Raw genomic sequence first — 14575 nt, 5'->3', positions numbered from 1 at the left:
TAAAATTAAACACTGATTTCATAATGAATTCAAAAATTACCTTACAAAGTAGGAAATAACTTCCTTAATCATATAGATAGTATCCTCAGAAAATAAATAAAAACATGTACCATATTAAAATTATGAACTGTCAAAATCTTTACCTCTGGAGATTGGAAATAAGACAAAAATACTTAATATCACTAGTTCCTACTAGATATGTACTGTAGATAGTAACCAGGCCAAAAAGATAAAAAATAGAATTAAGAAGTGAATGGCAAGAAAAATTATAATTTACATTATTTGCAGATGACCTGACTGTGTACAGAAAAAATTCAAAAGACTGCACAAGTAAAAATAGTAGAAGGAAAAATAAATTTAGCAAAACAGCTGGATATAGGATCAATAAAAATAATCTTTTATATGTCTACATGCCAGCATGAAATAATTAGAAAATAATTTTGTAAAAATGGTGCTATTTACAATGCATCAAAAATACCTAGCATTTAATATTTCAAAAATGTGTAAGACATCTGTGGCAGCCTCTGGCCTGAGCAAAACAGGCCTGCAGATCTTTGGTGCACAGCAGTCTGCGTGACCTAGGCAGCTAATGTTTAACCTATTGTCTTTGTAAGCCAGTAAAGAGAAAAGGGGTAAATTGACCTTAAAATGTAACTTTATGGGAAGCAGACAGGAGGTTAGAGGCTCTTAGTCTCACCAAAAGAGCAAAATGTTATTGTTCAAGTGTTCTTCTAATCCTTCCTGCACTACCCCCCAGGTCAGAGTGACCTGTTCCCCCATCTATGTTCCCCCACCCTTAGGAATGTCTTTGTCTTAAACCCTTATGAAAGGCTTTCTGTCTGCTTTGCCAAGATCTACTTCCCTGCGAAAGCAGTGCCTGCTTGGCCTGAGAGAGCCGTCATGATCTCTCTGTGACTTCTCATCCTGTAAGTAAGCCCTGAATAAATGTTCATGTATCAGAAAATGCTCGTTGCCTTCTTTGGCCTCTGGACTGGCCTGGCACTCATGGGCTGCAACAACGTCTATGCAGAAAATGATAAAACATTAATGGGAAAAACGTAGATCTGTAGCTACCTATGTATCCCCATTTAGTTGGCCAGAGAAGATCAAAAGAAAATAAGACCAATCCTTTCATTCAATTCTTTGTACTCTGAAAACAGAATGTGTAGGCTCTGAAAACGAAAGTACAGAAGTTTATTGAGCTAAAGTTGCATGCAAGCAGAGCAGTAACAAAGGAGTTTTCTGCTCAAATGCTGGCTGTTAGGAGACAACTTATGTGGCTGCTTGAGACAAAGGGAGGATGTGGGGGAATGGAGAGGGGTGAGGGAGACATGAGTTGCCAGGGAAGTCTGAGCTACATGAGCTAAAACAGGGACATGAGTTGTACGGAGCAGGGTGTCTTTGGGTTACGGTCCATTAATCAGCAACCTGCATAAGCAGGAACCAAACTTAAAGAACTCTCAGTAGCCAGTGTTGGAATATTTAAGCAGAATATATATATTGGATTATAATCCAGAGTATAAAATGCATATTTATGAGTCCATACTGATATAAGTAAATAAATGAAAATAGTTATTATGCTATTTATGTTATGGCTATCTGGTAACAATTGGCAGACTTGCTGGCATCAGTTTGACTTGTTTTATTACAGTCCCTCTTTTCTAGCAGGGGCAGAGGTTTCTATCAGCACTGCAAGAAATGTTTAGCATGTTAGCCTGCCTCAGTTGCCCTCTGTTCTTCTTTGTAGTTTTCTGGGTAAATTGGGAGTTCAAGCAAATCAAGATGATGATTGATAAAGTTATTTACCATTCCAGTTTCACAACCTGAAACGTGATGCATTATCTGATGTCCTCTTCAAGTTAAAAATAAAACAAATAATTTTTAATGTTTATGAAGAATCAGTTTAATCATATATGTATTTAAATAACACTTTTATAAATGAATGTATATTACTGTACAGAAATCTCACTCAAAATATTTGAATAATAAGCAATGCATTATTACTAAGTGGAAAATAATGAATTTTGAGAATTTGATTTACATACTGGAAAATACACTTTTGTTTTCCCACCCACGATATTAGCTATGAGAATCTATTTTCTGTAAAGTCATAGTCTCTGCATGATTTTTATGACAACATTATCAATCCTTTAAAACAGGGATTGTAATGAGAATAATGTCCTTTAATTAAATAACACTATTAGCAATTTTCACTCTAACCAGCCTCTTCAAATTTAACAGAAATAACTGATTACATCACTCCAGTAATTAAAATGTGCATGTAAATGCTGAAGGTTGAAGTTGATTCTGTTAGGACTCAGACTGTTACCAACTGAGTTCAAAATATTTAAATAATGAAATCAAACATATGCACATAATAATAGGTTTGGCTGCCAGATTTGTTGTGGGTTGCAAAGTTTGATAAAGAAAAATTAAAGATAAAATTGTAAAGGGACTTTTTATTTTTTTATTTTTTTGTAAAGGAGAAAATCTCTGTGTTGCTTTCAGGAGCCCTTAAATAGAGAGACATATAAATGCTGAAAATAAAAGAATGCAAATAAGATGCATAATGCAAACAATAACAGAAGAAAGCTGGTGTAATTACAACAGCATGCTAATTTTCTGAGTAGATGAGCATCCTTGTGTTTAATAGTATAGCCAGCCAAGATCTCTGAGAGGCATTTTCTTCTATAGGCCATTATGTATTTTCCATGGGATGGCGTGTGATCTTCAGGGATGGGTATGATAGTAGTTTTCATTTGGTCCATTCTCTGCTATGCTCTTCTTTCTTCTGAGCCTGTGCTGCAAAAACCTGCTCCCCTAAGGATTCTGACTCATTAACACCTAGAGTCACCAGACTTAGAAGTTTATACCTGTGATATAACCTCCAATAACCGAAGTGGATCAAATGTCAAAATACCTAAATAAGGAAAAAAGCCTTTTAAAATTCTTTGGATCTATTTTATGCAGCTGCTTAATATTATATTGGAAAACTTCTTTTCCCTTCTTCTTTTCAGGACACACAAGAGTTTAAGAAACAGCATTGCAAAAACTGTCTTTCAGTTTCCAGAGCTGGATTCAAGCCCTGTCTCTACATATTCAATGTAAATTTATTGAGTATATTGAACTATGTGCTATAACAGTGTCAGGTTCAATGACTAAAATGATACATACTTTTTTTGTTGTTTGGTTTTCAGGAGCTGACAAGATCTTGGAAATACAGGTTAGTAGAGCACAGTTATGAGTGGTATATGGATTTATCCTTTCTATTTGAGCAGGTAGGTTAGAATTTGAGCTTGGCCACCTGCATAGCCACCTTAATCTCACTCATATCTGGTGAGATTAAGGGGAAAAGGTGACCAATGAGGTCTCAAATCTAGGCAACTCCTCTTGATCCTTGAAGGACCAAAGCCTGAGTCCCAGGTATCTTCTTCCATCAGAGTACCTGATTAATGAATTTAAAGAAAGTGAAGTTCTGCAATGTGTTTTGTATGTAAAATGAGCAAATGTTTTAAAAGAATTATACCGAGGAAGACAAGTTTAGTCACTATTTTTCTAGTTGACAGCTAAATTTAATGTCTGTCCTCTGTGATCCTAGAGCTTCCTCAGAAACTTTCTAACTTATGCATTGAAATGATCTGACTATACATCTGTCTTCCTTATTAGACTGTCAACTTGATGAGAACCAGGGATATGTCTTTTCTATCTCATGATCTTTAGCACAGTTCTCTGTATATGGTAGTATCTTAATACAGAGAACAGTAGCAAATTCTTAATATTTTTAACATTCTTCCCTGTGACAGGAATGCATTTTATGCAGGATCTAGTGCAGTCTGATTGTAAGAGTAGAATTACATTCCTATAAAGTCATTGAAATCAAATATCTGGTGAAAACCAGTCACCATCAATCATAAAACTCAAATAAATAAATATAAAGAATGGCAGATTAAATTTTATCTTGAAAGGGGAGAGGGCATGTGGGAACAATGAAAACAAACAAACAAAATAACACTAAAATTCCCATAAAATGTACAAAATTTCTGTACTCAATGGAATTCATTTCAAGGTAATTTTTGTTTTGCTTTCTTTTGTTTGTTAGTGGATTCCACCATTAGCTTTACCAACCTATTCTGCATCTACCTTTTCCCAGATGTGGCCTCTCTCTCATCATTTACATGTCCCAAGAGAGAAAACAAGCTATCATCCCTGTTGCTATAGAAAGAACAGCAATTCTTAACCACCTTATGAATAAAAGAAGCAAAATTTAAAATATACTGAGTTTACAAAAAATCAAAGCTGCAAAAGGATCCAGCAACAATATGGTATTTATCACCAAGAAGCAGTCTTTATATAGAAATAATAAAAGAACAAGGTGTTTAAATTTTGAGGAAAGACATTTACTACCCAGAATTAAATCAGTGTTATAACTTGCAAGCTGCTATAATCTGTCACAGGAAGAAAAATGATGATTATACATTATGGATAGTTAAAGGTGTGGTTTTTAAAAACAATTATTTGAGGTGGGGTGTACCTGCAAACATAAAATAGTCTCATTCCCTATCACATCCATTATGTTTGGAATAATATTCCTGGACAGTTTTATGGCATAATTATAAATAGTTTCTTAAGCTAACAAATTTTAAAGTATATTTTTCATCAACAGTATCACTAACAGTTATTGAACATTTAGTGGAAGCTTGGCTCTAATGGGTGTTGACGCTGTAAAGAATAAAATTTAAATACAGAATGCTTTTCCATAAGCCAGACATTGTAGTTAGTTCATGTCAGATGGAGTGATTTTTCTTTCACACAGCTGCTCTGTATAAAAGCAGAAGCATGAATTATAATTAATTATAATTTTCAATTGTATATTTGCATACATGCATACATATATACATATATATAAACACATATATTCTCAAGTTTATATATAGTCTCAGGTACAAAATGAATTATAAAAATATACCTATTGTCAAGTTTGTGACTGAGACCTAGTTGAATAGACAATGCATTCGTTAAACAGAAATACATACCTAAGAAGACTAGCAAACTAGGGGTTTATGTGGACTTTCAATAATTACAAAGTTGTATGGTAAAAATAATTATATCACTCCAGATTCTTCCATACTCAAAGCACAACACTTGGGTACTTCCATCATGTACTAGACACTTTGTAGGTGAACACCACCAATAGCAAAGCATGATACGGAATAATAATGGCCTGAAAACTTAGATAAATGAGTTTATTTATAATTTTACCCTATATATTTGATTTATTTGGTACCAATGTTAAATGTTTAGTACAACTTAAAATATTACCTTTAAAATGAAATATTAATACCTTCTCCAGGGTATTTTATTTGGCTTCCCTGATTGGACATCTATACATTTTATTTCCTGCTGTCAGAAAAACATGAATAATCAAAGTCAGAGTAAAACAGAAAGCATAAAACAAATAATGTGCACTGGATACTTAAGGTCTACCTGAGTTTCTTTAACATCACCCAGCCCCTCTCAGGTTATGAAAGAAGGTTCCTTCAAAGATTCTCTGCATTCACTTGGTGTAATGGGTCTGTGTTGAAAATAAGATCAATGAAAATCTTAGGACTTTTATCACAGAGAAAAATGTTCAGTCAGCTAACTTTTCCACTTTGCCTGTGATTTTCATTGCAGGCAAAAAAGAGCTATCTGAAAATGTGCTATATATTTTCCCCATGAATAATCTGCTTCAGTCTCTAGGATATTGAATAGCTTTAAACAGATCTATTTTAAATTCTTTCAGAACCTACTCTCTTCATAGCTTAGTGCAATTTCTGATCACTATGATTTGGGAATTGGCCGTAAGGTAAGACTTGCTTTGGCCATTGTCCCGGCCCGCGGGACGATCAACCGAGGCTCCAGCTCCTGCGAGGGAAGAATGGTATGGGACAAGAGACGCGAGGAACAACAGCAAGACAGGTTTCTGATCAAGCTGCAAAACTTTATTGAAGAGGCAGGGTATATATACTCTAAGGTAGAGGGAGTGGCTAGTACGAACGGGTGGTGGCCTAGGATTGGTGGCTGCAAAGGCGGGTGGCGGTCTAGGATTGGCTGCTGCTGTTGCTAGGGCGGATGGCAGATGTAAGGCTAGCACAGGATTGGTGGCTACTGTTGCTGGGGTAGAAGGCAGGTAGTAAAGCTAGCACTCTAGGCGCGAATCTTAGGCTCGAACGGCTATCACTTCCCTAGAAGGCTGAGGGCAACTTAAGCCGCTATTGCATCAGCCCTAGCGGTCATGTTGCATATCTCCGGCATCGCTGGAGGTGGATTTTATACATGCTACCTTAATCGTCCCCAACAGGCCATGGAATGTGAGTGGACACAATGTGACCTTAAATGTGCTTGCATTGTTTCTCCTGGCACTTGCCCTCCTGCTGTTCTTAAAAAAAACACATGCCTCAGAGATCCTTTGGCCAAGGATTATGAAAGACTCATGATAGACCTGGACCTAACCCACAGCCTGGATCCAAGCTTAACCTAAACACAGTTTTGTATGGAAGTGCCCATTGAAGCCCAGCTGATATTACCCAAGTCTCTTCTGACCCACAGACCTGTGAGCATGAGAAAAATGCTTGTTGTAATAAGCTAATTAATTATAGTGCTTCTTAAACAGTGTTTTTACCTCAAACGCTGACCGATAGCACTCAAATTAAAACTCAAAGTTTACCCAGGATGGCTAGTTGAGTTCTATCCTCTTTTTTCAATGACTTCTCATAGTTTATTACCCTAGCTTTGGATGGAGCAAAACTACCTCTCACTTGCTTTTAAGGTATTTCCTTCCTAAGCTTTTTTCCATCTAGATTTGGAAAAGAGTTGATATTTAGAGAGAATCTAAATGTTTACTGTATTGAAAGTTCCACTGTTTGCATTCTTCTATTTTTCTTTTCATTAAAGCTTGAAAATTACCTAATAATGAATTAACTGTTATGCTGTGGTCACGTGGTATGCAATATCTTACTGAAATATTACCATTTTGCTATTGGTTACAAAATCTAGTGCACTTTTGATTTAGAATGTTTATCTTCCTTCTCTCTTTCGAGTTTTCCCAAATTTTATCTTCTTGTTTAATGAATTGAGTCAAGGTAGGCAAATGAGAATTATCAATTGATCACAAATGTGCTAATTCTCTAAATTTATTAAATTGCAATACTATGACTTATTCTTGCAGTAGATTATTTTCACTTCTAGGAGAGTCCAGGTAAAGGAAAGGTTTATATTTTGTTGTTCATGTCCAGATTTCATGCAAAATCTCTGTGAAATGTTGGGATCATCATATACTTAAAAAAATCCCCTCCACTAATCAAGCATGAGAAGCCACAAAATACACACTGCACAGATGGGCAGTTAATTTCTTTCCCATTGAGCTTGCAATGTGCTCCGTGATGTTGCAGCAGCTGTGATGAGAATGGTGGATGTCCCCAATCTATGCTTCATTTAACTTTGGGAATTCTAAAGTATTTCACTGTGTAGGAAAAAAAAATACTTTAAAGCAATGAAGCCTGGTGTCCTTAAGCAGCATTTCATTTTCAGCAACTGAAATTTTAGGGTAAATGTTGGTACTTATCTATTTCTTTCTTTTGACAACTTTACCATCAACTTGGATTGTATTTCATCACTAAATACATGCTGTCAACCTAATCCTAAACACTCTATGAAAATCAATGAAATCTTTATGCTGGAAATGGAAGAATTGTGCAGTAAATACTATGTTTCAATTGTTTATCACTCAACATTATTTTTTCACAGATACTGATAATGCCACATTATATTTGTATGGCACTTTTTATATCCAAAGTGTTTTCCTGCCAAATGGAAATAAAAAAGCTTGTCTTACCTTTCTTCACTGAGCTTATGATGTGATTATCTGTCATAAAAGAAATAGAAATGCTTTCTAAAGTAAAGAGTACCATTAGAGATATGGGATTATCATTGTCATCACAACTGAGAATAATCTCAGTGAAGTAAAAATTGCACAGGCTTTGAAATCAAACCTGGATTTCAGTTCTCATTCTCTTACTTAAAATATATGCAAAACTTCATAATTTCCTTACTTTTACAATGAATCTCAGTTTACTTGTGCATAAAATTTGAATGATTATAAAGTAACATGAAAGTTGTGGGTGTGTATGTATGTGTGTCTTTGTGTGTGTATATGTGTGCTTGAAAATTCCTATATATAGGAAACACATAGTTAAGTGTTGAGCTAGTATTTGGCAATTATTTTTAAACTTTAGTCTTATTATAAAAGTAATAACTGTGGATAGACTGATGGAGGGCACATTTTGATGACACATATTAAGGACTTAGTGAAAATCCAAAATGGAAGAGGAAATATAATGACTGATTGAGAATCATCTTCCATTTGACCTCCACTTAATGTGCCCAAATGGTTTTGTATTTCTGCTTGGCCAAAGCCATTTGATGATTGCATTTCTGGTGGATCTGTAGCCCCTAGATTATGTATCATAGATCACAGTTTTAAAAAATTATCACTGTTAAGTTTTGAGAGAGAACTCTTGCTACATGCCATACTCTTCCAGTCTTCAAGAGTAGGTCAAATTACTACAGCCCCAGCAAGAGATTATTCAGGTTTTAAGACTGTAGAATTTCTGTGCAGCCATGACAATTGGTAATAATGATATGCTGAGTTAAAACTTGGAATATGCATAAATACGATAGTTTACTGCTTTCTCCAACATAACCAGAATGGTAAGAAGGGATGACCTTTTATTTTGATTTCTGCTTTTGGAGAGCTCTTTCACTTCTGCATTTTTCTTTCCAAGTAGTGGTGTGGAAATAAGAGCATGGTTGATTTTTCCTTAGAGGGATTCCTATTTCCTTAGTGGGAATTGATTCTCTTTCTTGCTTTCTCACTTCCATAAGTCCCAAAGGGCAGTGAACTCAGGTCTTCTTTTGGAAGAAAACCCTTCCTATTGCTCACGCTCACTCTGGCTCTTGCCCTTTGTCTCCACACATATGCCACATAGTTGATGCTTTTTCTTGGCCTGGTGCCCCAGGCTCAAAGGTCTGGGATACATGAGCTAAATCTCTTCTACTCAGGTATAGAGGATATGCCTGGATCAGTCATTACATCCTCTCCCTCTCCTCAGTTCCCTATTCAGCATTCAAGAGTGAGAATTTCTAACTTCCTTGCTGACTGATGTGAGTTATCTTTCAAATATTTTTATGTTTAAAATATTTATCTGCCCTCACTAGAATATGAGCTTCATGAAGGCAGTGTTTTTTTATGTTTTGCTCTTTTTTTTTTTTCCTACTGCTCAGAATATTGCTGGCAAATGACAGGTGGAAAACAAATAGCTTTTATATAAATAAGCTTGCAAACAAATTTATAAAAAAATGTATTTGAATTTAAAGGAAAAGAGATATTTCCAAACCTTGGCCTGCCTACTATAGGAGAAAGATGTCACCCTCTTGTTCTAACTAAACACACTGGAACCTTATCCTGTGGTTAAGCCAAAGCCCAGCTAATAACACATTATTGCTTTGACTGCTTTGTTATTTCTCTCAGGGACCTCACAGTGCTAAGGATAACTGGGTTAAAAGTCAAGATAATACCATATTGATATTACTCCTGATAGAATATCATCCCACTATATTTTTAATAGCATAATTTCCTGATGATAAAGGGAAATGTACTTACTTTATAAAACTTTAAAAAGTATGGGAACTTAGAGTATGGGAACTAAAAGTATGTAAAACTTAGAGTACGTGAAAAGTACACATAATCCTAAATCACAGGGGAAAATGATAAAATAGCGTACTTATTATTTCAGTGATTTTTCCTAGTCACATTTATATTTGGTGCAGAGACGATAAGAGACAGGGATTTGTCATTTACTGACAGTCTATGAGGCCTTAGCAATGCTGGATGAAAGTTAATTCTGCTTGGATTTGAATTTTGAGTTGCAGCTTCTACCATTTACATTCTTGGTAAATGAATGAGAGAATCTTAAACTTTCTGTATCTCAAGTCCTCAGCTATAAAATAGACATAACAGTGATACCTATTTCATACAATTTCTGTAGTAGTGGTTACATTAGTTAATACCATTTTAAAAGCTTAGAATAGCTCCTTAGAGATTCATAATCTCTGTTTACATGATTGTTCCTGCCATATTATTACCAGAAGTGTTGTTCCCCATCTTTGATATTATGATACCACATAAATTGTAAAGGCTGCATTGGGCACTGGATTACTGACCATACTGAATTTAATTCCATAATGTTGGGAAATTGGTTACTTCTGTTTCATGATCTCATTTACCTATTTTACTCTCAGTGTTTGGATTATAAATTATCTAGTAAAAAGCCTTGATCTTTAAATGGAAAAATGAGGTCCATAACGTTTTAAGTTTATTACCTAAGTGTCATATTGTAGGAGACTGAGAATTTGATTTTGAGCTTTTTAGTTCTCATTTCCGTATTCTTAAAATATGCACATGGTCATGAAAAAAAAATGTATTTCCTATTTTCGGCATTGAGTTAAATTTTGCTGTAGCTGGGGTAGTAGGAAAAACCTCTCTATATGTTAGGGGAGTTGTAAGCCATACATTCTTTCACATGATGAACTGCATTCATTTTTAATGAAAATATATAATGATAGCAGGTATTAATAAAATTAAATAGGCCTAAAATAAGTCAAGTGTAAGACACTTCTCAGACATGGTGAAGGGGTGGCTTCTGCATAGGTAGATGGCACTGTATTCTGGGAATGAAGGAAGAGCCTGCTTTAGGGAGAAGAGAGAAAGGAAGACTCTGTGTATTGTACTCATCCTGTATTTGTTTCTCAGTCGTGATTTCCTCTAACAATGGGTTCAATGTGGCATTGTTAACCTGCTACGTGGAATGCATAAGAACACAAAGATGGGGGAAAATAATGACATCATTCATTGAAAATCGGCCCGTTTTCAGGTTGAGCATCATTTTTGGTGAAAACACATGTTTTGTAATTATGCATTATAAAAAGGCATATGTTTGTATGTGTGCATATACATAAATTTTATGCACACAGATGTTGGTATATTTTGCAAAAATAACTCTCTTATGTTTAAAAATACTGGTTCATGTTGAATAAAAATGTTTTGCTTCAATATCAGTACAACATTCATTGGCTCTTACTTGATACAATTTAAAGGGAAATGAGAATGAAAAGGGAGATTTCAGGAAGATATGTTAAAATAATAATAAAAAAAACCCCACTAAAATCTAAGATCTCTTTGAATTCATTGTGCTTGAAAATGATTGCAGTTTAAACTAATAGTTTTTAAAATTAATTCTAAGTTATAAAGAAAACTCCATAGAAGTTCTTATGACCTCCATGTTAATAAAAAGTGAATATCTCGAGATGGATGTTATAGCTATAATTACCAGAGGAACTGATGGCAATTAGGTCATAACTTTGAAATGTTGCTGGTATATTTTCATTTTTTAATTCCATTTAAACTTGGTGAAACCTGAAAGTAAATGTTGAAAGTGTTCTTCAAAACCAAACAAGGGTTCTGGTCAATAGCTTTATTTGCTGAATTTAAGAGAGATTCTTAAACTAATTAAACATTTGAAAAAGGAACACTCCCCAATGAGAGTTTCACTTTTTCTATGAAGGCTTATTGCAACTGCCATATTCAGAGATGGAAAAACTAAACATCTGTTTTTAAGGGACTCATGGATGTTGAATCCTGATGAATAGATCACTCCAGTGGGATCCAGGCAAACAGAGCAGAGCAAATAAACACAAAACAAAATACTCCCTACTCCAAAGGCATTTCCTTATGCTGCCTTCCTTCATTCTATTTTTCTTATCATTAATACCTGCATTTTCTATTGTTTATATGTATATTTGTGTGCATATTCTTGCAAAGTAAGAAAAACATAAAAATGCTCAAGTAAAACTATTTCATAAGACATTTAATCACTGTTTTAATCTTTTAATAATTTGCATAGCACATATTAATAAAAAATCTTTATTTTGTGCCAAATTAATGTAAAATTATTTTACAGACTGGACTAAATCCTAGGGAAATCATTTTGTTCTCAACAAAAAACATAATAGTTTATAGAAATAATGAATTCTCAGGATTTATCTAAGGCATGCCTAAGTAACTCTATGGCAAGGGAAAGAGCCATACACTTAATGGGTTATTAATCTACATATAAATCACAGATCCTATTTGGCTGATTTGACCAGAATTAACATGCATCATGTGAAAATTGTAAAAATGCTAACCATACCTTCATGTCACATGAGAAGGCACGTGGTGACATATGCTGGTCCTTCTCTCCTGGGTTTTGTTGCTTTCCGCTACTGATTCCAGTGCATCCTCTCTGAGCTTCTGTGGGTCTTCACTTAGCATCTCTGGGGATTTTCTCTCTCTCTGAGTTTTTTCTGCCTTTTATCCTCTCATAAAGGACTCCAGTAAAGGATTAAGACTCTTCTTGATTGGGTGGGCCACATCTCAATTGAAATAGCCTAACCAAAAGTTCCCACCCTCAATAGGTCTGCACCCACAGATATGCATTAAAAGAACATGTCCTTTTCTGGAGTATGTAATAGCTTCCAAACTACCACACTGAGTTCTTCATTGGTAAAGATATAAGTAAGAAATTCAACATGATGTTTCATACTTTAAAGACAGTCCTGTTTGGGATATATAACAGAACCCAATAATAGTTACTCTATTCACACAGTGCAAAATTAAGTCACTCAACAGAAAGACCAGGGAGTAAGATGGGTCAGAGGTATCTAAATCTGCAGAAAACTCAAAACCAGCAGAAATGACAAAACAAAATATAACACCTGTTTCCTTTGTCCCTTGTACCTTAAACTTGTCAAACCCACCTTCCATAAGTAAGTGTATTTGATATGTATATACACACACACATATATATTGCATAAAATACATATTCTATTGATATATATATATACACACACATATATATGTGTGTGTATATATATATATATATATAAATCTTTCCATGTCACCATGGATGCCACTACAATAGGTCACATGGTATCATATCTGACTCCAGTTCCAGCCTCCTAACTGTTCTTCCTTTCTTTCTTCTTCCATTCTTGCCTATATTCTATTATCACAGTAGAGCTAGAGTAAAATCATAGTTCAGAGCACATCAACCCCCTACTAAATGATTTGACTTCACAACTGAACCAAATCCAAACTCTACCATGGGTTCCATGATCTTGCCCTTGGAATACAATGAATATATCAATTGAGAGGAATGAATAATCTAAACACCTAGCAACATGGATACATTTAAAAAAACATTATTTTGAATGGCAAAAGTTGGTCTTCAAAGGTTTCATACTGTATGATTCCATCTATTTGCCAATCTGGAGAAGGCAATACTGCCACAAAAATTCTCTTCAGTGTCTGCTACAGGTCAGAGATAGGGAGAAGGTATAATTTCAGTGGGTGAGCACAAGGAAAGTTTTTAGGGTGATAGAATTATTCTGTATCCTGATTATGGTGGGGATTACAGGAATATACACGTTTAAAAGAGTCAAATGTGCTATTTGTTAATTTAAAAATAGTATTTGGTTTAAGTATTTCAGTTTGCCAAATACAATTTGTATTCTTGAATAAATTAACTTCTCTGGCCAGAGTTTCTTCATAAATGAAAGGATAACAATACTATTATTTGTAAAGGATTATTACTTCTAAAATATAAAGTGTTGTCTCCCTTCGGTCTTCTTTGTTTAGTCTTATTTATTCAGCAAGTATAAGGAAATGCATTATTTATATTTCTTAGGATTGATTCAGTTGATTTACTCATTGCTGTTAATGTAGTCTGTGCAGCTAGGTTGTTGTCAGGGAACCAATTTTGTTGGAATCCTTATGGTTTTATATAGCAGGGTGGATGCTTTGCAAATGATACATACAAATTAGGATTTAAAATAATTGAGAAATCTGTTTCTACTAAAAATATTATTATGGCAGACTGAAATATTAGAACTGGAATTTTCAACATAAAGCTGATATGCTTAAACATACAATTACAAAATAAGTTAAAGAGCCTCTTAAAATTTATTTAGGTTACTTTGAATCATATTTTCCTAATTCAAGTGTAATACAATTTCCTGATTTTTAAAATATCAATAGTGCAAACATAAAACCCCTTTTATAAAGAGTGATCCTTAGGTGTTATGCACCTGAATTTAGATAGATACTTGCCATGTTTATTCAGTCTTCTTGTAATCACAAGAAATCATGGGCCCTTTACTGATTTAATATGAGGGTTGTAGAATATCTCTGCAGTGAAGGGTGATTATTATATTTCTTTCATGAGTATGAAAGTCTCATAACTCACAGACATCACAAAGGGCCTATGGAGTTTGTGAGTTATTAAGGTCAGTCATGGGAAAAAATAGAGTTAATCACTTTTTACCAGTGAAATATTCAATTTATTTTATGAGAGAACTTTTTTATTGATTACTAGTTCAAGAATGGCAGAGAGCTAATAAAGCACCAAGGACACTTTGTCCCACTGCCCATCATTCCCAG

The 14575-nt window shown here is 34.6% G+C and overlaps 1 long non-coding RNA gene across 1 annotated transcript in view; it reads left to right on the top strand.

Moving 5' to 3' along the window:
• Positions 1-851: 851 nt before the first annotated feature.
• Positions 852-14575, top strand: part of LOC119527283 — a 313428-nt gene continuing 299704 nt past the window's right edge. The window contains exons 1-2 of the long non-coding RNA XR_005215364.1: positions 852-926; positions 3198-3223. This is a non-coding gene — a long non-coding RNA (uncharacterized LOC119527283). The remainder of the gene's footprint in view (positions 927-3197; positions 3224-14575) is intronic.

The sequence above is a fragment of the Choloepus didactylus genome, chromosome 1, assembly GCF_015220235.1.
Source record: "Choloepus didactylus isolate mChoDid1 chromosome 1, mChoDid1.pri, whole genome shotgun sequence".
NCBI classification, from domain to species: domain Eukaryota; kingdom Metazoa; phylum Chordata; class Mammalia; order Pilosa; family Megalonychidae; genus Choloepus; species Choloepus didactylus.
Note: the sequence above shows the minus strand (reverse complement) of the source record. Positions and strands in the feature narration are given on the sequence as shown.